The following is a 22,283-nucleotide window of genomic DNA, read 5'->3' as shown; positions in this document are numbered from 1 at the left end:
CTCATGAAAAATAATTAGACTGAACTTTATATTTTTTTACAATTTACATTTCTTTTGATTACTATGTTTTATTTTACAAAAGCTCTTATGCCCTTTCACAAAATCAAAGATTTTTCTCGTTAGATTTAAACACCAGACATCTAATAACCAGAAATGTACAATATTTATTTTCCCCCACTTAAAAAATAAACGAAAAGATAAGGAAAGCCCATGGATGGTTGAGGAGAACATTTACTGTAGATAAAAGGGAGAGCATAGTCAGAGGCAGACACATCTGGGAGAGTCCAGAGAATTCAGGATCCTGAGCCATGTGAGGAGAGAGGGAAAGGGAATAGAATCAGGAGAAAGAAGGAGCAGGTGCAGGAACCAGGCAGCAAAAATGACAACAAGGGGCAGGCAACCAAATGTTAGGATTTTATAGAGCCTCTGACTGAATGTCACCCCAGTACCTCAGCTGAAGAGTTCTTGGTAAAGGGCTGGGTATGCCAGCTAAACTTTTAACAGGTAAGGACTAAAAGTTACTGACAGAACCTGAAGGCCTTTCTGTTTTGATGTCACAGTTGTCTCAGCCATTTGCCTTAGCATTGAACTCAACACTCACCAACTGCTTTGAGACATTGAGGACAATGTGAAATGGAAAAGGCAAGGGTGGGTATTGTCAGTTACTATTTAACATAGAGTAACGATGTGCCCATGTGCTGCTTCTATATATAAAGTATCATATTTGTCATTTATTTTCATTATGCACGAGGATCTAGCATTTCAGTTTAATTTAATCCTTTGAATATCAAATGAATCTCGTGGAATGATTTTGAAAGTGGAATTTCATTTATAAATCATCTCCCATTTACTTATTAAGTAGTAGCCTCATCTTTAAATGATTTATATTAAACTCAAGAGAATATATATTATATATACATATATATGTGTGTGTTCATATGTATATATATATGCATATATGTATATTTAACATATAATTTATATCAAATTTATAAACATGCATATATACGTACACATACACACTCACAATTATGTTTTCTTCAGTACCAATTGCTGAGTTTGTTAGGTGACAAACTTATATTTGTGTTTAGGATTGAGTCCTTCATATTTAATAAAGGATTTATCCTAGGAAGTCACTGATTCTCCCTCTTATCATCATAAATTATCCATAGTAGGTCTTCAGTTAGCACCATGACCTGTGAGGTTTCTGCCATCCATATTGTCATGAGACCTTGTAGTGTTAAGTTTTTAATCTTCTTTAGGCATCTCTATTGTTGATATTTTGTAAATCCATCTTCACTATCATAAATAAGAGAGCCTTTCTCAGCAGACATCCTGTTACTCTGGATCTGACATATTTCTTCCACCCCATGCACAATGTTTTGCTGGCATACCCAGCCCTTTAACAAGAACTCTTCAGCTGAGGTACTGGGGTGACATTCAGTATTGTGTTCACTGCACACAAAATAGTCCCTTATTCCTTCCATTTTATATAGTTGTGGAATTCTGTACTACACTCCAAATGAAGTATTTTGCTGAATGTGAGGTCGTCACTAATTTCTTGGGACAATAATTGATATCTTAAATGCAGATTTCCAAAAATGACAGTCGTAAGAACTCCTGCCAGATGTCTGACCTCACTATCTATGGAAAGTTGTCCATAATTTCTCTCTTTTGCATTGGCATAAATCTACCTTAATGACAAGAAATGTAAACAATTTAGGAGTGCCTTGGAGCCACAAAGCTTCGAATGCCCTGGTAAGGGCTAAGATTTGCAAAATGTTGACACTTAAGGAAAGATGCTATCAGGATGTTTACCTAGTGCTGTTATCTGTAGTTTTCACTTCAATACAGCATGGTGATAACATTTGAAATGTAAATAAGAAATATCCAATTTAATAAAGATGGAAAAAAGTAATAGCTCTAAAAAATAGGTGAAGTATAAAGCTGAATGACATCATATAGTTTATACCTTTTTGATGTAGAAAATTTTAAACTAGAGGTTATTGGAAAACTGAATGATTTAAGAACTTTGGCAGTTGCCTGGGCTTGGTCATCCATCAGTATTTTCTGTGATTCTTTATTTATACTACATGTTTGAGGCTCACAGGGAAACAGCGCTGACAGTTTTAAATTTTTTCCAATATTTCAGTCCAGTATTAAGAAAAATAAAATGGATACATGAGTAGGAGCTCATATTAAAACCTCAGGGACATAGATTAAGAAGATTGGAAGTTGTATGTTTATATAAATTGAGCAGCCCTTGTGGTTCTTTAATAAAATTGAGTGTGTTAATTTTTCTTTTTATATCAAAATGTTCAGGTCCGAGGAGTTTGCTCCTTTAGGAAAATTCTTGACGTGCAGATATAAGGACCTGATATTTGTATATAATATATATATATATATACATATACATATATATACACATATACATATATATACACATATATACATATATATATATATCAATATCTATATCTATATCTATATGTATATCTATCTATCTATATCTATATCTATCTATATCTATCTATCTATCTATCTATCTATATATATATATATATATATATATATATATATCTCAAGGCATACTAGTATAGGAAGTACCCCCAGGAAATGAGGGAAATTAATGGGAAGGTATCTGAGTTTTGTTAGTCAGGTGATGTAGCTTAAGGTTGAGCAGTGCTCACCTGAAATGAGGACTGGAAGTGAAAATGGCAGGGGCAGGAGAAAAATGGAGCCAAGACAGTGTTCTGATCAAGTCTCAAACTTTAATATTCAACACAGATTATATAAAGGGTGAGACCACAAAGCCCATCCCTAGAACAGTAACATGGTTGTAGTAACAGTACTGCATTAAACCTAAGTATCTATATCTTTGCAGTTAGTTAACCCGAACTAAGGCTGCAGCTTGTCAACTCTGACCCAAATCAAGGCTGCTTCTTGTTATCTCCTGCACATCATGGCTGCAGTTTGTTAACTCTGGCACATCAAGGCCACAGCTTGTTCATTCTGGCGCCTTAAATTTTACAGCTCCAGTCAAGGCAGATGTTTCTGCTCAGGTTGATAAGGTGTATTACTACAGGTTTGCTTCTGCCTGTAGTGGGGGTTTTCAGTTTCCCTAGCCTGCTAGGCTGAGGAGGTCACAAGCTGACCTCGATATCTTGGTAAATTTTAGTCCATTGAGAACACTTTATCACCTAATCTAGAGTTATTAGACATTTGTATTTTACCAGTATTTAAAGTATTTTGTGGCATGACAAAACTTGTGAACACATGGACTATTGTATGGCTTTAAACATAAGGATTTCATAGAAGATGAAGACAAGCTAATCTCTGGTCAGTGTAAATATGCTTCTATATTAATCAGTGCTTCATTCTCTTTTATAAAAGAAGTGTAATGGGTGGAAATAATTTGCATAAGTAGAATCTCCTCCAGAATTCTGGTATCATGGGTTGCAGGCTGAAGTTGGAACTAAGATTGGAGTAGAAAAATTGAGCCATCCTGCTATCCCAGGGAATACACATAACAGTTTTAGCACTGGAGAACACATCTCCTTTGTCAGTCTCCTTGGATATGGCGGAGAAAAATGAGTCAGACGTACTAAAAAATCATTGTTAGTAAAGTCAAGGGATTATTTGTAGAAGAACTAGTGCCTCCTGTCTATGGTATCATATTTACTAGTGATGAGAGGAGGAAATAATACATGCTAAGATCAAATGCATGTTAAATATTGATTGTATCTGAATTAATGTCCCCTTCACTTTGGACTCCTGATATTACCTGATACTTTCACAGAAGAGTTGACTCTGGGTGATTCAAGTGTTTAACTAGTGTTATTTCAGAAGTTCTATTATTACATATAGTGTAATGGCTCTGATATGTGCATCATTGTTCTAACCATGTATTATATAATATCATTTTATTGGAGACTCATTAAATAGACACGAAAATGCACCAAAGTATCATGCATTGATGATTATTTTACAAATGGTGGAAAGGAAAGGAGATTTTGTTAATAGGTATAGAAAAGATAAAAGTAGATATTTGTTTGAACCACATTGTGCACTGGACATTCTAGGGCTAGTAGTAAGTTACTTCATTAATAGTTATTGACCACAGAAAACCTAACAGTGTCTGCAACAGCAAAGATGTTTGTAGCATATGTTGGTTCTATTTAGGAACTGAATGAAAATGTCCTACTTTTGAGGAAGTTGATTGCTTTGCCTATTTGACTTGAGCAATGCAATTTTTTTTTGCTACCAGTGGCTTGGTGACTCTAAATTTACTAGGTCAATTTGTCTAGAAGTTTCTGTTTCTTTGGAGTTATTCACCATTTTGGGCTCTGACAATCTTTTTACATCCTATTCTGCAGAAATCTCTGAGGCTTGAGCTGAGAGAATCGTTAAGGATATCTCACTTAGCTGCAAGTGCTCCAAGGGTTCATTCTTGACATATTGTACAGTTGTGAGACTTTATGTTATTTCCTATCTACTACAAGTAGAAGCTTTGTTGTTGATTTTTGAAAAATATGCTTATTTATGGGAGTCAATTTATTACTGGATTACTTTAGGAAAATAATACTATCAGGTTTTCCACTAGGCTCCTGTCACATCTATTATCAGGTTTTTTGTCATATTAACAATGTTCTTTATTATTTCTTCTTTATGGATTACATCATAAAGGCATAAAAATGAATGATTACTTCAATGAATTTTGTGCAAGGAGTTCATGAGACATATCACTATTATAGGTTGTGTCATTTGTAACTGGGTAGTATTGATGATTTCTTCTTTCTACCAGTTATATGAAGAGTATCTCCCAATACCAGGACTTCTAGTCAGTAATAGTGAAGCTTCTACTTTATCACCAGCTCAGTTTCTCTGTATCTCATATCATAAATAAACTATATTTCTATTAACAGAACTCACAGTTAAGGTGCATAGAGTAGCAGATATCCTAGGCTGCAGCCTTTAATTGCTGTAGAGTGTATGAGACCACATTAATGAAAGATTTAAGAAATAACACATTTCCAGTACTGAACATTTTATTTGGTGGCCTAAATATTCGGTTAAGGACTGTCCCCTTTTATAAGCTGAATTCATTAAATTCCATTCTTAAAAGTACCAATTTTAGGAACATTTAAGTATTTTTCATGGTTCATATATGGAAATATGATCTATCTATTACTTAACATCTTTTCAACTTTCATCCACAGCTCCTATCATATGTCATCCACAGCTCCTATCATATCGAATTCTAGTCATATTGTTATCCATTTTCTAACCATGTAATATAATTATATATACATATATATGAAATATAATTATATATATATATATATATATAATGACTACTGGATTCAACAAGTGTTGATCACACATACACACACACAAACATATGCATTATGTTTTGTGAGTGTGTGTGTGTGTGTGTGTGTGTTTGTTTGCCCACTTGTATGTTTTTGTTTAGTGCTGAATTCTTCAGATATTGTATCCCTTCTAAGGCTAATTCTAGAACAAGATAGATTCTCCATTTCTTAAAACCCATTGCTATTTGTAGCTGTTCAGGTAGCCTTTTAATTTTCCCCATATCTCCAATGACATTTAAACTTGTAGTCATGTCATATCATTCATTTTTAGCAATCTCAATGACGGAAATTTCATGGATACAGCTTCTCTGTCATATACAGAACACATATAGGTGGTTCTCATTAGCAGGCATACTATTCCTTTGGATTTACATTTTTCCATCTCTTCCACAATACTTTTTTGTTTGAGTGTTGATGATGCTTTTAAATTTAACAATTGACGTTAGGCATACCACAGTAAGTTGAATTTTGACCCGTGGTGTGATGTAATGGTCTCTCTCTGCTACAAAATGAAGCTATTTTGCTGATGGCAAGAGTTATACTAATCTCTAGGTAGATTTAGAATGGAATTATAATTAACACTGATTCAGAAAATGGGTCAGTGTAGGTTGTTTTCCAATATTGATTATCTTACTGTCTTTGGATAGTTTGCTAAGTTTGTAGTGTTTGGCATAATTTATTTCCTTGACCATATAATAAAACTACTGATTATTATACACGTTACATTCTATGTTGAACAATTTCTGTGTTGCTTTGAATCACTAAACTCTACCACCATGGTGAATGATATTATTTGGCAAATGACACTTGAGGGAAGTTAGTAAAATATTGATGTTTATCTACATGTTTTGTAGCACACTTATCTTTAGTGTTCACTTCAACATAGTATGGTGGTAAGAAGTAAACAAAATATAAAGATAACAGATAGAGGGGACCCTCCTTCTGACTTTAATATTGTAAGGAATCTCAAATCGACTTTATTGGCAATGACAGTAAATGCGACTATTTTGTTAGAAACTTGTCTGTCTTACATGTGATACAGAATGTAGTGGAAAGACCTCTGTGCTTCTGTTATTACTTTGTGACTCACAACATAATAGCACAGACACATTCTGTGTGAACTTCGGAGAGCCAACATTTAAACTTTAGGACTAACTCAAAGACACTATTCAGTGTTGGGGCACAAAGGTATTTCTGGAATATGTAGAATGTATATTCTTGTGGTCCTTGAATTATTTTCAATGGGTTACTTTTTCATTTAAGCACAAATATGCCTGGGCCTGATGGTGGCCTTCTGAGTTTATTTCTAGAATACACCGGTTAAAGACAATGCTGAGTGCTTTGGGCATGAAATTCAGGGTATGGAGTTAAGATTCTTGAGTTTTGCTGGCCAGGCAACCTACATTATTTAGTCAGTTTTAGTGAATATAATGGTATCAAATGAACCAAAGGTAGTAGGCACAACAGTAGAGTTGCACACATGAGCTGCAAACAGTTGAATCTTCATATACAAGACTTGTACCAGACCAATGTAGCTAAAATCTAAACATGGCTTAGGCAATCCTCATGAAGTCCCATTCCTATTTTAGTTATCCTTGGCATTTGATGGACTGCTGGAGAAGGGAGCATTTGTTTTCTTCAGTAATGTTTGGCCTCAATAGATACACAGCTTTCATTAGAGATCCATATATCCTTGATCATGTACATAGCCCTAAGTCAAAAGTTGGTAGTAAGAAGACAGTGAGACTGGGCTCCACAAATCTATAGTTTGACTGATTAGAACTTTCTGAAATGATTTTCTTTTACAATGAAGAGTTTCTTAATGAGCGGAGAAGACTAAATTTATCTTTGCATATTCAGACAAATGTTTATAAATTGTTGCTAGATTAGAATAATATACAATATTTTGTTATATTGGATTGTATTGTGACTACATTGGATTAATAAGTTTAAGGTTAGAATTCTCCATTATGCATAACTTCAACAGCATCAAGTAGTTAACTAGCTTTCCAGTACTAGTCATTGCCTTCCTTTGTTTGAAGAGGCTATAAATGCAATTAGAGTAGCATTGGATGCCACACAGTTTTGTGTTGTACCACTGCACACTTAAGGTTATTGTGCTATGTTGTTTATTGATATGGTTTATAGCCATAATAACTATGTATGACTTTTGATTTCCTTTTTATTTGGAAGTTGCACATTATTTCTGTTGGTCTGTTTGTTTGTTGAAGGTTTATAGCCACATACTTCTTTTTATATTTCTTTCATTTATTCACTTTACATCCCTATTGCTGCCCAACCCTTACCAGTTCCCCTTCACAGGCCACTCACTCCTGTCTTTAATCTCTGAGAAGGGGAAGGTTTCTCCTGGGGAGTCAACCCACCCTGGCTCCTTAAGTCATTAGTTCTTTCTCTAGAAGCCCCAATATGTCTAGATAATTTGGCTTTGCTGGTGTTCTTTTGGTGTCCCTATCCCCTCCAGTTTCTTCAATACTTTCTCAAACTTTTTCATAAGTGTTTTTGTTTGATCTAATGTTTGGCTGTGGGGATCTGCAAATATTTTGGTCAGCTGTTGGGTGGGGCCTCTCAGAGAACAGTTATGCTAGCTAGCTTCCTCTGAAAAAGCATGACAGAGTACCATTAAGAGAGCATTTCAGATACAGAGGTGAATGGTAGCAGCAAACCACTGAATTAAGAATGAGACTCTCGATGGAGGACTTAGAGAAAGGATTGAAAGAGCTGACGGGGCTTGCAACCCCATAAGAACAACAATGTCATCCAAACAGAGATCCCAGGTACTAAACAACTACCAAAAGACTCCATGGCTCAAATTCCATATGTAGCAGAGGAAGGCTATGTTGGGCACCAATGGAAGGAGAAGCCCTTGTTCCTGCCAAGATTGAACTGCAGTATAGAGGAATGTTGGGGTTATGGCTGGAATGTGGGTAAATGTGGAGGGAAACATCCTTACAGAAGAAGGGGAGGAGGGTTGGATAGTGGGCTTACCTTTGGGAAACCGGGACAGGGAACAAATGAAAAAAAAAAAGCAAATAAAAAGGGGGCAGGGCCAGTATTGGTTCTTGCCGAAGGGAAAGATCTCCTGTTGGGCCAGGCATTGGTCTGTCATTCTCTCAGTCGCTGTGACATCTGTGCCCCTGCTCTTCTTGTAGATAAGACATATTTAGGGTTGAAATTTTTATTGGTGAGGTAGTGCCATTATCCATTCAGAGGGAGTCCTGACTGGCTACAGAAGGATGCCACTTTAGGGTCCATATCCCTCACTGCTAGAAGTCTTAGGAACTGTCAAACTCATAGACTCCCAGGGGCTTCCCCCAATTCCAGGTTCCAAGTTCATAATAGATATATCCACAGAGTAGTCTCACACCCAATGTTCATGGTATTATAAAGTGAAGTAGCAAAAACAAATTGCAAGACCCAGGTGATCAGGGGGTGTTGTTATAATAATATTTCTACTAATAATATTAGAAGCTCCATCAGTTACCTGTCCTTTCAAAATTGAGCTTAACTTTATGAAAAACAATCCACAAGGACTAAACCATACTCAACAAACAATAGGCATCTGAGGAAACATGGAAAAGGAAGATTTAACTATTCTCAGGGGAGATCACATCATTTATTTGTGTTCTCAGAAAGTTCAGCTTTGAAAATACACATCAAAGTAACCAAAAACTTACTGATTATGTTATATTCAAGAATATATATATATATACATATATATATATATATATATATGTATTTACATATATACATGCGACAAAATTAGTAAAAAGGGGCCATAATTTTGAAAGATATTGTGGTATGGCTTATGGGAAGTTTAAAGAAAGGGAAAGAAGAAATTTAACTAAATTATAATCATAAAAATAAGAAAGTCACACATGCATTCACACACACATATACACACACACTCACTCACATACACAGCATGAGATAAGAGACAAAGGCAGAGATACAATTATGAACATATCTTGAAAGATTTTTTTCATAATACCTGTTATTTCTTTAGCATGATTATACTTTAAGCTATTCCATGTTCATTGGATATATTAATTTAATAGGTATAGAACACCTTATTTCTTTTTCTAAAAGTAATCAGATCTTTCTAAAGATAAAGTTGTTTTTTTCTAATCATTTCTAATAGGTAAAGTTTATAAAATAGATATCTTTCCAATCATTCTAATAAAGTTCTAATCCAGTGTGATGGCTCATGCTCATAATTGTAGCACTTATAAACAGTGGCACACCTGGGTAGAAAATATCAGCAGCAGCTGTGCCTGGCAGCTCAAAAATCACAATCAGCGGTGCCCAAACAGACAAATATGCCTCCTTGTAGATGGGCAGAATCTATGCCCAAGCTACTAAATACATACTCAGACTACACACACCTCTGCCTATTCTTGTCTTTTGTCAAGTGGAACCAGAGTCCATGTGAAATTACATTTATTTAATCTTACTCATTTCACTGTCCCTGATACTGATGCAGCATACAGGGAGGGGGAGATATACATAAAATCTTTTATAGAAATCTCTCTATTTACAGCAAGTTCTTGATTTACATAACTAGTTTTGAGATCTCCGACTTGATTGGTCCTAAACCCGTTCTTGTTATGAGTACACACACTCAACCAATCTGAGACAAATGGAGCTAAGTCCCTCAACACCGGGTTGGTACCAGTCAGGCTCCCGGCTGAATTCCAGCTCTCAGCCATTTCCAGGTTCTAGCCAGGAACTGACTACATCCTACTTCCCCGTGAAGGAGGACCATTATTAAGATGTGCCAGGAAACAGCCAATGGATTTCCAGCTGAGACAGGTACTTGCTAAGAGACTCCACACTCCTGCTGAATTACTTGCTTTTATTTACTGTTTAGGAAACATGCTTGTGCTTCCTAATCCACTGCTCTTTAAAATATACTGCTCACAAAGGCTACCAGAGACTGAAGTACTAGTCATGGAGCCTGCATTCTTCTGTGCTAGATCCTTACCAAACTTCTGCTTGTTTAGCTTGTGGGTTTCGTGGTACTGCCCACAGTCAGTGTAGGGATGTTTTTGACTATTTTTTGTCTTCTCTTGGGACTTGTTTTCTCCTTCTGGGTTGACTCATTCACGCATGATATGAACTTTATTTCTCCTAGTGTTATTGCATCATGTTATATCCTGTTTTATTTTTCTCTTTTCTGAAGTTAAAAATAGGAACAGTTGTCCCATAGGAGATGGGAAATGGGGAGGAGGTTACTGAGAGGAGTGGAGGGAGAGGACGTTGCAATTAGGATGCATTGTTTGAGAGAAGTGTAAATTAATATATCTCTATCTATCTATCTATCTATCTATCTATCTATCTATCTATCTATCTATCTATGTTTGGATTTTGGCCTTATCTGCCATAAATATTTTTCTCAGCCTTCAGTATATAATAGTAAAAAGAAAACTACTGTTCCTCATATTCCATTCATGGACCTAGTGTGAGGAGAACTACTATATGTATGTGTGTGTGTGTGTGTGTGTGTGTGTGTGTGTGTGTGTGTGTGTGTATATATATATATATATATATATATATATATATATATCTTTAATCTGGCAACCTAGAAATATGAGAGAAAAGTCAGAGCTGAAGCATTGACTGACCTTTTTATAAGTGGTTTTCTTTTTATTGAAGATAGATTTTACTTCATACAATCCACATTCCGTTAGAACATGTGTTCTAATCCACATTCCTTTTTTCTAGTAAATGTTATTTCTGCTGTGTGGGAAACATTTTTGTTTACTCTTCCTTTTCTGGCCACTCTCATTTTTATATCAGACAAGGTAAGAGGCCTGGTCATACCCTCAATGAAAGAACTTTTACATGAAAATTTCATTTCTTCATTTTTACTTTTGAAATTCTTATTTAATCACAACATATTCCACTTGACTTTACTCTCTCCACAACCTTCCTATACCCATTCCAACTATCCTTCAAATTCAACTATTTCAGTTTATACTTCCAATATGTATTATGATGTGAACACCAAGACATGAACTTTCAACATTTTCAACAAGTTAGGAAAATTGGGAAGGAGAGAAATGGGATAAAGAGGGACAAATTATTTGTTGGAACCTAGAAAAGGTCTCAAAATCTCCTGGGATATTTGGTTTGGATTAAATAAAATGGATAGGAGGAGGTCACTATCACCCTGTAACTGAATGGTAGTTCCCTTATATTTCTGCTGAAAGACCCAGCAGTGTCACTTAAAACTTTCTCCTCAGCGTTGGACAAGAGGGAGTTTAGTTCATTGTGTACTAGATTCACAATACTGATAAGGTCGGAAAGATATTGAATTAGAAACCTGATTGGTGAGGGCACTGCATTTTAAAAACTAAGTTGTGTTTATGTCCACATGATTATATAGCATCAAATCACAAGCATCAATTATTATATAAATAGTAATATAAATGGTTCAATAGTAATTCAACTAATAATGTAAAATATTTTTCATCATTAGATATAAGTGATATGTTATCCCATAAATTGCCTGATCATTTTGTAAACAGTTTGATATTACAATATGTGTCATATACAATAAACTGTCTATGGCTAGTTCAGTTTCTTCCTACCACTCTTGAGAAGCTTGCCATAACTCCACATTTTACACCCAAGTTCTATACCTTGATAGATATTTATCTAGAGAAAAATTATAAGCCTCTGGTTCTTCACAGTCTAACTCTTTGTTTTGCTCCCATGTATTTAAATATGCTACCTCCATATTGTCTTGTTTAGTATTACTATTTCTGGGATGAAATACCATTACAAAAAGCAACTTGTGGAAGAAAGAGTTCATTTGGATTATACACTGTCTTAAGGTTTCATTGTTTTACTGCTGTAAATAGACACCATGGCCATGGCAAACTTAAAGGCAAACACGTCACTGGAGCTGTCTTATAGTTCACAGGTTTAGTCCATTACCATCAAGTGGAAAAGCATAGCAGCGTGCAAGCATGGAGGTGGGTTTGTGGGGCTAAGTGTCCTGCAGCATTCAGGCAAAGAATTTAGGGAGGGAGGGATACTTATTCTTGATGCCCTCAAGATGACATTTTTTTGCAACTCTTATAATGGAAAAATTTATTTAGTGCTGGCTTACAATTCAGAAGATTAGTACTTTATCATCGACGCTAGAAACTTGGTAGTGAGCTGGCTGGAGAGATGGCTTAGAATTCTACATCCACATCCGATCCGAAGGCAGCAAAACAAAATTGTCATTTGGCATGGCTTTTGCCTCTTAACCATCGAAGCTCCTCATCCCTTTTTGCCAGAATACAATACTTCTTGAAAAAGAGAGAGGCACATTTACTCTAGCAAAACCAGATTTCCTAATATTGACATTCCTGAGTAGCCTACAAGGATCATTTTCATTCATGTTCACACATTTTATTCTGTGGTCCCCATAGTCCAACTTGAAGAGTCCTCATAGTCTATCATAGTGTCTGCACTGTTTGAAAGTTCCAAGTCTCTTCTGAGTCTCATGCAATCTCTGTACTGCAATCCTTGAAAAATTAGGTTAAACCTGGACTTTAAGTAATGTTGTTTTGAAAGGGGTTGATGTCTAAGTGGTAATCCATGGCTTGTGGTGGATTACTGATGAAGTGGATGTATAGAGGTCTGACAACACTGCTGCTTCCAAGTCCATTTACCTATACTGGCTGATGGGCCATGTTGTTGCCACCTTTTGGTAAGAGCTAGAGTTCAGAACTGTGATCACAAGAGGATAAGTTCAGAAATTGTGGGTCAAATTAATGTTGTGTAATTCTCTTCCCAGTGAATGAGTATAGTCATTTTAAAATTCTCCAATTAGAAATCAATAATCAGGCTATGTCTACTGGTGACCATTGAAGAGTGTGTATCTATTAACTTCTTTCACCAAAGGCTTTCATCATCCCAAAATGTTTGCAAAAATAGAATCAATTTTAGTCTGATTTTATTCAGGATGCCAACTCTACTCAACTCAACTCAATGATCTGGTGTAATTGGTCACCATCATACAATCACACACCTAATGAAACAGACCCAGTGGAATTAGGAAGAGCCACCTCCACTCTGAATTTGACCACTCACCGTATGAACCAGAAGGCCACAGACACTAATGAGGTATTCTTGTATTTTGCAAGAATGAAATCCTGGAGTGAGCAGATAAAGGTTCATTTTCCTTACCTTAATGGCTGCTTTTCTCTATTGTTAGCTAAAATCAGCACCCTGAGACACCTAGGTAGGAGAGAAAAGAAATTGAGGACCTTCTATTCTGGAGAAATCTCCCAGTTTATACCAGATTTTGCTTCACATTACAATGTTTGAGACTCTCTGTCTCTCTGTCTCTCTGTCTCTCTCTCTTTCTCTCCCTTTCTCTCTCACACTCTCCCTTTCCCTGCCTCTCCCTCTCCCTCCACCTCTTTCTCGCTCCTCTCCTGCCTCTGTCCCTTTTTCTTCTCTCTCTCTCTCTCCCTCTCTCTCTCATTAGAATCAAATGAGAAGGCATATAATTAATATTCTACAGACTGAAATGTTTATATGTGAAATATATATGTATGAATATACATGTGATACAAATTAGAAAAAAATGGAAGACATAAATATAAAAGAGAGTGTAAATGGATATGTGGAAGGGTGTGTAGAGAAAGAAAATGCTACAAGTTATAATAAAATCATCATCTCAAGAATTCTCTCTCTCTCTCCCTCTGTCCCTTTCTTTAGTCAGTCTCTCTCTCTCTCTCTCTCTCTCTCTCTCTCTCTGTCTCTCTCTCTCTCTGTCTCTCTCTCTCCTTCTGAACACTTAGTTCAGGGTTCTATTCCTGTGAGAAAACACTATAATTCTAAAATAACATTGTGCAGGACAAGGTTTATTAGGCTTCTAATTTGCCATGCATTCTAATTTGCAGTGCATCATTAAGCAAATCAAGACAGGAACTCAATTAGTACAGGGACCTGGAAGCAGTAACTGAGACAGAGGACATTGAGGGATGCTTCTTCTGTTTGTTTCACATGTATTCATTAGCCTGCTATCTTATTTAACCCAGGACTGCCAGCTGAGTTATCCACTACCCAAAGAGAACTGAGACCTTCCCCTTTAACCACTAGTTAAGAAAATGCCTCACAGGCTTGCCTATGACCATTTTCTTTTTTTTTTTTTATTAACTTGAGTATTTCTTATATACATTTCGAGTGTTATTCCCTTTCCCGGTTTCCGGGCAAACATCCCCCTCCCCCCCCCTCCCTTTTGGGGGTTCCCCTCCCAACCCCCCCCCCATTGCCGCCCTCCCCCCATAGACTAGTTCACTTGGGGTTCAGTCTTAGCAGGACCCAGGGCTTCCCCTTCCACTGGTGCTCTTACTAGGATATTCATTGCTACCTATGGGGTCAGAGTCCAGGGTCAGTCCATGTATAGTCTTTAGGTAGTGGCTTAGTCCCTGGAAGCTCTGATTGCTTGGCATTGTTGTACTTTTGGGGTCTCGAGTCCCTTCAAGCTCTTCCAGTTCTTTCTCTGATTCCTTCAATAGGGGACCTATTCTCAGTTCAGTGGTTTGCTGCTGGCATTCGCCTCTGTATTTGCTGTATTCTGGCTGTGTCTCTCAGACCATTTTCTTAATTGAGGATTTCTCCTCTCAGATGACTTTAGCTTGTGTGAAGTTGTCATAAAAACACCTGTCATAGCCCTTAATGCATTAATTATTTACACATATACAGTCAATTACAGACAACAATAACCAATACAAACCAACACACATAGGATATTTACCAGTCAAGCTTCTGCTCCAAGGCTCTAGCCAGGGCTTGACAAAAGCTCCACCCAGTAAACTCAGTGCTACCTTCTGGTATTCTTTTTAGTTTGGTTTATAAAGATTCTGCTCCTGTTTAGTTTGCTGAAAATTTGTTCCTATGTCCAAGGGTACCAATTTTGATTAATATCTGCCCTTCCTACCTCAGACTCGAAATATTAATTTTATGATATACAAGAAAGAATATTTCTTAAATTTTTCAGTATTATTGAGAAATGAGAACTGCTTCTTACAACTTTTGCAAATACATTCTGTGAAGAATTGCTATATCAGTGTCAGCTCTTATCTGAAGACTTGAGACTCTGACTGTTTAGTCCATGTCACTTTTTACATGGTGTACCATGGCCAGGTATATCAATGATATATAGTGTTGGAATACTATTATTGATAGTCTACTGATTAAGAGTGCCAAAGATACACCTTTCAATTCCTGACTTTACTTTCGGGAATGAAATAGACACTGCAGTTTGGGCAATAATTAATCCCATTTTACTCACTATTCTCCCTCTGTCTGCTCACACTTTTTCATTGATGACAGGCAATGAAAGAAGCCTGCCAATGCTTCCATGGACAGAATTTTACCTATAAAATGTCTTTGCTCTATTTGGCTTGTTACTTTGTCATTTTCTGACCAAGGTCTTCTCATTAGCAACCCATTACTCCTCCAGTGACTTTAGGTGTGCTCCACCTAAATCATGTACAGTAATGAATTTATATTATTTATCTGAGTTGTTCTTTTGAATCAAAATAATTTTTAAAAATTGTTTTCATTCTATACTAATTTGTAACTCTTATACTTTTTATGTTAATTTTACTACCCACAAATTTATCTTCTTGTGGAGAATCTGAGAGGAAAGCAGAAACAATGTGATAGTCAACTGATGCAGAGATGAGATATCTCAATGGGGCATTTGATAAAAAAATGTGTGGCATGGATTATTTGGGGGTTGCATTCTCCATGCCAACCTCACATTGAAAACTACGTGTGTGTGTGTGTGTGTGTGTGTGTGTGTGTGTGTGTGTGCGCGTTTGTGTGTGTGATAAGCACATACATACAAGCACACACTCTCTCTCACACCCCCCACCAACATCACCACCCCTACCAACAACAACACAAGAAGTATGAAATTGGCATAGAATTTAACAGGTTTTTCTTTTATATTACTCTAAATGACTTCTTGACCATCATGGCACTTCAGGATACTTCAGACACACTGAGTATATTGCTTGACCAGGATTCAAAATGAACATTTCTTTCATTAATGCAAGCAGCACGTTGCAGGACAGTCTAATAGAAATACAATTCTAATCAGGGGTGAAGGCTCACACATGTAATAATGGCCCTGCATGAAAGCGACACTGGCAGATTGCAAAGATTAAGCAGCAAGCTGTACTTGCCAGCCCGAAGGCGTCAGAATGAGAATGATTCACACCAAAATGGACTCTTTATAGTTAATAGTCAGGAACTAGATTCAAGCAGCCAGATAAATGCTCAGCCTCCGGGTGCCGCTGGCTCTTTTTATTTGATGTTCATTAGAGCCAGAGCCCAGATTAAATTATATTTTATCCATTTTCCTTTTAATTTCTCTGCTTCTGCTGCAGTGTAAAGGGCGGGGGAGAGGGGAGAGAGATGAAACAATCGCTTTGATTTAAATCTCCCTAGATACAGTAGGTTTTTGATCTCCATCCCTTGGATTGAGATCTCTCTCCTGATTGGTCCTAACTCCCTTCTCCTTTTGAATGCACACACTCAGCCAATCAAATGCAGACAGATCTAATAAAAGTGAGAGAGCACAGGGCTTTTTCAAGTCAGGCTCCTGGCTGGAGTCCAGCTCTAAGCTGGATCCAGGCTCTAGCCAGGGCTTGACTGCACTCTGCTCAATAGAGAAGGGGAACTGTGAGACCTGTAGGAGAATGAGCCAATAGAAGTGTAGGGTAAGTGATGTGCGGTGGGATATTGGAATTTCCTGCAGCTATCTTTAGAGTCATTCAGTGCCCGATTTCTCTGTTTGGAAATTTATTTCTGCATCTGTAGCCACTGATGTGTCACTTTCCATCACTTTTACACAGCCATCCATCTTGGATTTATCTGAAATAAAGTGATTCATCTTAAATTTCAATATCTAACAGAGACTGGAGGCTTGATATTTCTCATACACCCTTCATGACCTGCTATGTAAATAGTTGCTATTTAATTACTTCTCTCAGTGGCCCTACAGAACTTTGAAAATTTAGAGCTAAGTATTTATTAAGCAAGATCACATTTAGGGTTGGTTCATTTTATTGCAGATTCATTTCATACAATATATTATGATTTGAGTTACTCCTTCCCCCCACTGCTAGATACTCTGTGATAATCCATCATACCAAATAATTTCTATTTCTTTCTCTGTCTTTATTTAAAAGATAAACAGATGTATGATACCACCACCACTACTAGTTCACAAGAATAGGATAAAATAAATTAAAAAAAACAAGAAAAATAGCTAGGGTAAAAGTTCATAATACTTAGGTGTGAAACACACATGGTCACACTCATAGAAATTACATAAACACACAGAAGCAGCAACCTTAATATATAAGCAAGGAAACTGTCAGGTCAAAAAAAAAAAGCCCTGACAATGTGTTATGAGATAAAATTCCTCTAAAAATGAAATTGTGTGTTTTCTGTGGGCGTCATCCATCTCCAGTTAAGTCCTATCATTTTGACGAATTCTTATATGCAGTGAGACTCCACTGGAGAAAAAGAAATTTTATTGTTCTTAGTTATCAGTTTGAGAGAGCTTTGGATTTGCAGATAATGTCTTTTGCTGGGATTCTCTTACCTGATACCCAGTGTCCATTCTTAGGGATTGATGAACTCTAACAGTAACATCCTCCTTTATTTCCATCCTGTTACCATCAATAAGTTTCACAGAGTATGTTTGCCAAACCAGGCGTATATATCAACTGTTTTTTTGCAAATATATTTGCTTATTTTTCCACTTCTGCATCTGCCATTGTTTGAGATCTGATGAAGGAAAGAAACAAACCATATCCCCATAGAATAACCTTCCTTCCACAGTGTAATTTCTCCTTTATATTTTTGTTGATTCTTGAGATGATGATTTTATTATATCTTGTAGCATTTTCTTTCTCTACACACCCTTCCACATATCCATTTACACTCTCTTTAATATTTATGTTTTCCTTTTTTCTAATTTGTATCACATGTATATTCATACATATATATTTCACATATAAACATTTCAGTCTGTAGAATATTAATTAATTCCTTTTCAGGGCTGATTAGTGGATTTGTAATCTTTACTTAATATATAGTGTGTGCTTGTCACCATCTGTTTCTACCAGTCACTTCAGTGAGGTGTCATATATGTCAATGTACTTAAATTATATTGAGTCTCTTTTGAAATTGTAAACCATTTTCAATCATATTTATCATGTTTTGTTGTCATGTCTACTGTATTCCCTGTCACTGGCCCTCAAACTTTGTGATGCTGCAACCATTTAATGCATTTTTTATGTTATGGTTACCAATAACAATTCAGTAAGCTTCATTGCTACTTTAAAACTGTAGTTTTGCTACTAGACCTATGTGCAACACATCCCATGATAGAGAGCCAATCCTTGACACTATTAATGGCACTCTGCTATGTTTGCAGACAGAATCCTAGCATAACTGTTCACTGAGAATCTTCACTTAGCAGTTGATGAAAACAGATGCAAAGATCTGCATTGTTATATATGGTAGAGCTTGTGAGTCTTGCAAAAGAGTAGGGGGAAGGATTGAGAGGGCCAGTGGGGCCAAAACCCATAGGGGCTTCCCATTCTCTGTTGAGTGTTGTGGGAATTGTGTGCATGGGACTTAGAGGAGAGGTAGGAAGGGGGCTGAAATCAGGATTTAAAGTTAATATATAAATTATTGACCAAAAGAGAATAAAATTTAGTTACATTTCTTCCCATTATTGGCCTACACACCTTTCCACATACCGATTCTCACGCTCCTTTTTTGGTCTCATTTTTACTAAATGATATCAAATATATCTAACTACATATATATTCTTACATAGGAACTGTTCAGGGCTTGTATGTTTCTTTTGAGGCTGATGGTTTAAACTTGTCATTTTTACTTAGTATATAGTGTCTGCTTTTCTGCATCACTTTCTACCATTCATCACAGTACTGAGTGTCCCTTTGGAACTGTAAACCATTTTCATTGAGTTTATTACATATCATTTTGTGACTATTATATATATATATTGCCCGTGATTCTTATCCTTCCTAATGCTTCAAGGCTTTCATAAAGTTCCACATATTGTTTTGACCCTCAAACTTAAAATTACTTCATTGCTTCTATATAATTGTAATGTTGCTACTGTTATGAATTGTAAATTAAATATCTGTTTTCTAATATTCTCAGGTGATCCCCATAAAAATTTCCTTCAACACAAATGGGTCTAAAACCACAAGTTTAGGACCACTGCCTCATGTTAATTGTTACCTGAAAAGTCTCATTCTTGGACAATATTTTGAGAGGATAAGAATTCAACATTAGGAGTTATGGTCAAGAAACACGCCTTGGAGACAATTAACAAAGCATGTACAACAACTGAAGTATTTCATAACTTAGAAATCTCAGCAGAATAAATTATCATGCTGCAAAGTTAATGGAATAATGGATCAATAACACCGCCTGAAAAAGCTGAAGTTATAACTAGGTAAAAATTCTCATAGACCTGATAATTAAATAAATAGGAACAGAGAGAGAAGGGGAACCGGCGGTTTAATTCCCCCTTTTCTGGTACACAACATCTTTCCCAAATCCTTTTCAATCTTCATCAGATTGGGGAAACAAACAGGTTTCCAGAAAGTCTCATGGTAACTTACTAAGTGTTGCTGTTCCTATCTCCATAGGCAGTATAAATTGGAGGTTCACTGCATGAACTCCAATATTGACCTGACTTATTATTAGGAGCTTTATACTAGGGATGTGTTCCAACATCAGGGTGTCTGAATGGACTGCTTTGAGGAAGATGAAGGAAACAGAGCCCTAAGGATATAGTCCAGCATATTATGATCTCCTTTTTAACAAAGTTACCACGATACCCAAGTAGATTCAGGTATATTGCACAATTTTAAGAATTCACTATATTTCAGATAGTGATTACAATCTCTGACATTTTAATACTTCAATGATCAGATTACGTTTAACTGAATCCATTTTAATATAACATAAATTTAAATTTAAATCTAAACTTAAATTAATATTTTGTTATCTTATAATTATACAATGCTAATCTCTGATAACTCCTTCTTTGAAATGGGAAATCAAAGGGAATATTTGGTTACACCAAAAATTATATAATTTTTATTGACCAAGACTGAAAAGTAGCCATAGTGGTATCTGAATATAATTATTCTTATGAACCCAAATATGTGAGTCATTAAAAGCACATCAGCTATTACAGATTCAAAATGGGAACCATACTTTGGTGATATCCCATTATATTACAAGTGCTATCATTGAAAATGTCATGTGGGACTTATTACTATTTTGTTTTAATATAATTTAAAATTTAAAAATTTCATTCATTTATCTAATAGAAAATTATCATACCTACCATTACTCCATTAATCTCAATTCCAATTTCATGTTCTCCTTCTATAATAATTTATCATTCATAATCATTGATTTTAACTAGTATGTATGCATGAGGTAAATAAAACCACATGATTATTCAACATTTTCAGCAATGAAACAGAATGAAGAGACACTAGGTTTGAGAGAAAACATAAGCACTGAGGTACAAATTATTTATGCCAATCTAGAAATGGCCATATAGATATCATGGTTTGTAATTAGTCTACAAATATATCTATGGTTGGTTCATCCTAATTTTACAACACATCAGATATATGACATGACTCTATTTTTTCCTCTCAATTCTATATCTTATCAGGAGTTTAGAAGTAGAGTAAGTGTAATCTGTTGATTCTACTATGTCTATATGTATGCTTTGCTAACGTGTATTTGAATTTGTTCTTCTGTACATTGTCTTAGTTAGGTTTACTATTGCTGTGAAGAAACTCCAAAATAAAAAAAACACTCTGGCGAGGATAAGGTTTATTTGATTTTCACTTCCATATAATAGTTCATCACAGAAATATATCAGGACAGGAACTCAAATAAGGCAAAAACCTGCATAGAGTAGCCCCTGCAGAGATTATGGAGAGGCACTGCCTACTAGCTGGTTCTGATAGGTTTGCTCAGCCTGCTTTCTTAGAGAACCTAGAACCAACAGCTCATGAATGGCATCAACAACAATAAGTTGGGCTGCCTCTCGCCAATCATTAATTGAGAGAATGCCCTACAATCATTAGCTACAGTCATATCTTAGAGAAGCAGTGTTCAATTGATGTTTCTTTCTCTCTAATGACTCTACACTGTATTATGTTCATAACAATGTAGCCACCACACACATGGAACTCTGATGCATGTGACAGAAACACCAAATTTGTCACAGTGTTCCAAGCCTCAGATGTTCTACAATACCTCCTCAAGTCTTCAAACATCTCACAACCTGGGTAACATTTATACACCAACTTTGGCTGTCAACATGAAATATAACCTTGATCACCACTGGAAAACAGCATCTGTGTGGTAATCTCAGGATATAATTACTAGAATTTTTAAAATCAATGAGCTTTACTTTTCTTAATCATAACCTATTCTTCAGCCCCAGTTTGCCAGCATTCATTGACCCAGGAATAAACTTTTTGCTATAGTATGTTTGCTCTCTCTCTGTCTCTCTCTGTCTCTCTCTGTCTGTCTGTCTGTCTGTCTGTCTCTGTCTGTCTGTCTGTCTCTCTCTCCCTTTCTCTCTCTCTCTCTCTCTCTCTCTCTCTCTTGTTCTGTGTCTCTGACACCCCCTCATTGTGCGTGTGTGTGGCGGGACCATCTAGAAAATCCCATAAGCCAGGGATGAAAGAGACTTCCAGGACTTAATGGGCATGGCCTTAGTCGAAATGCCCAATCATGGGAAGATGTAACCTAAAGTGACCAACACCTGTAGAAAGACATAGGCCCCAT

General features: G+C 36.2%; 1 protein-coding gene across 1 annotated transcript in view; it reads left to right on the top strand.

Moving 5' to 3' along the window:
- LOC102546835 (uncharacterized) overlaps window positions 1–22,283 on the top strand; it is a 479,532-nt gene that overhangs the window by 200,236 nt on the left and 257,013 nt on the right. Inside the window, exon 41 of the mRNA XM_087601102.1 lies at window positions 561–648. The gene's annotated coding sequence lies outside the window, so the exon portion shown is untranslated. The remainder of the gene's footprint in view (window positions 1–560; window positions 649–22,283) is intronic.

This window comes from Rattus norvegicus, chromosome 1 (genome assembly GCF_021556685.1).
Source record: "Rattus norvegicus strain SHRSP/BbbUtx chromosome 1, alternate assembly SHRSP_T2T, whole genome shotgun sequence".
Lineage (NCBI taxonomy): Eukaryota > Metazoa > Chordata > Mammalia > Rodentia > Muridae > Rattus > Rattus norvegicus.
Note: the sequence above shows the minus strand (reverse complement) of the source record. Positions and strands in the feature narration are given on the sequence as shown.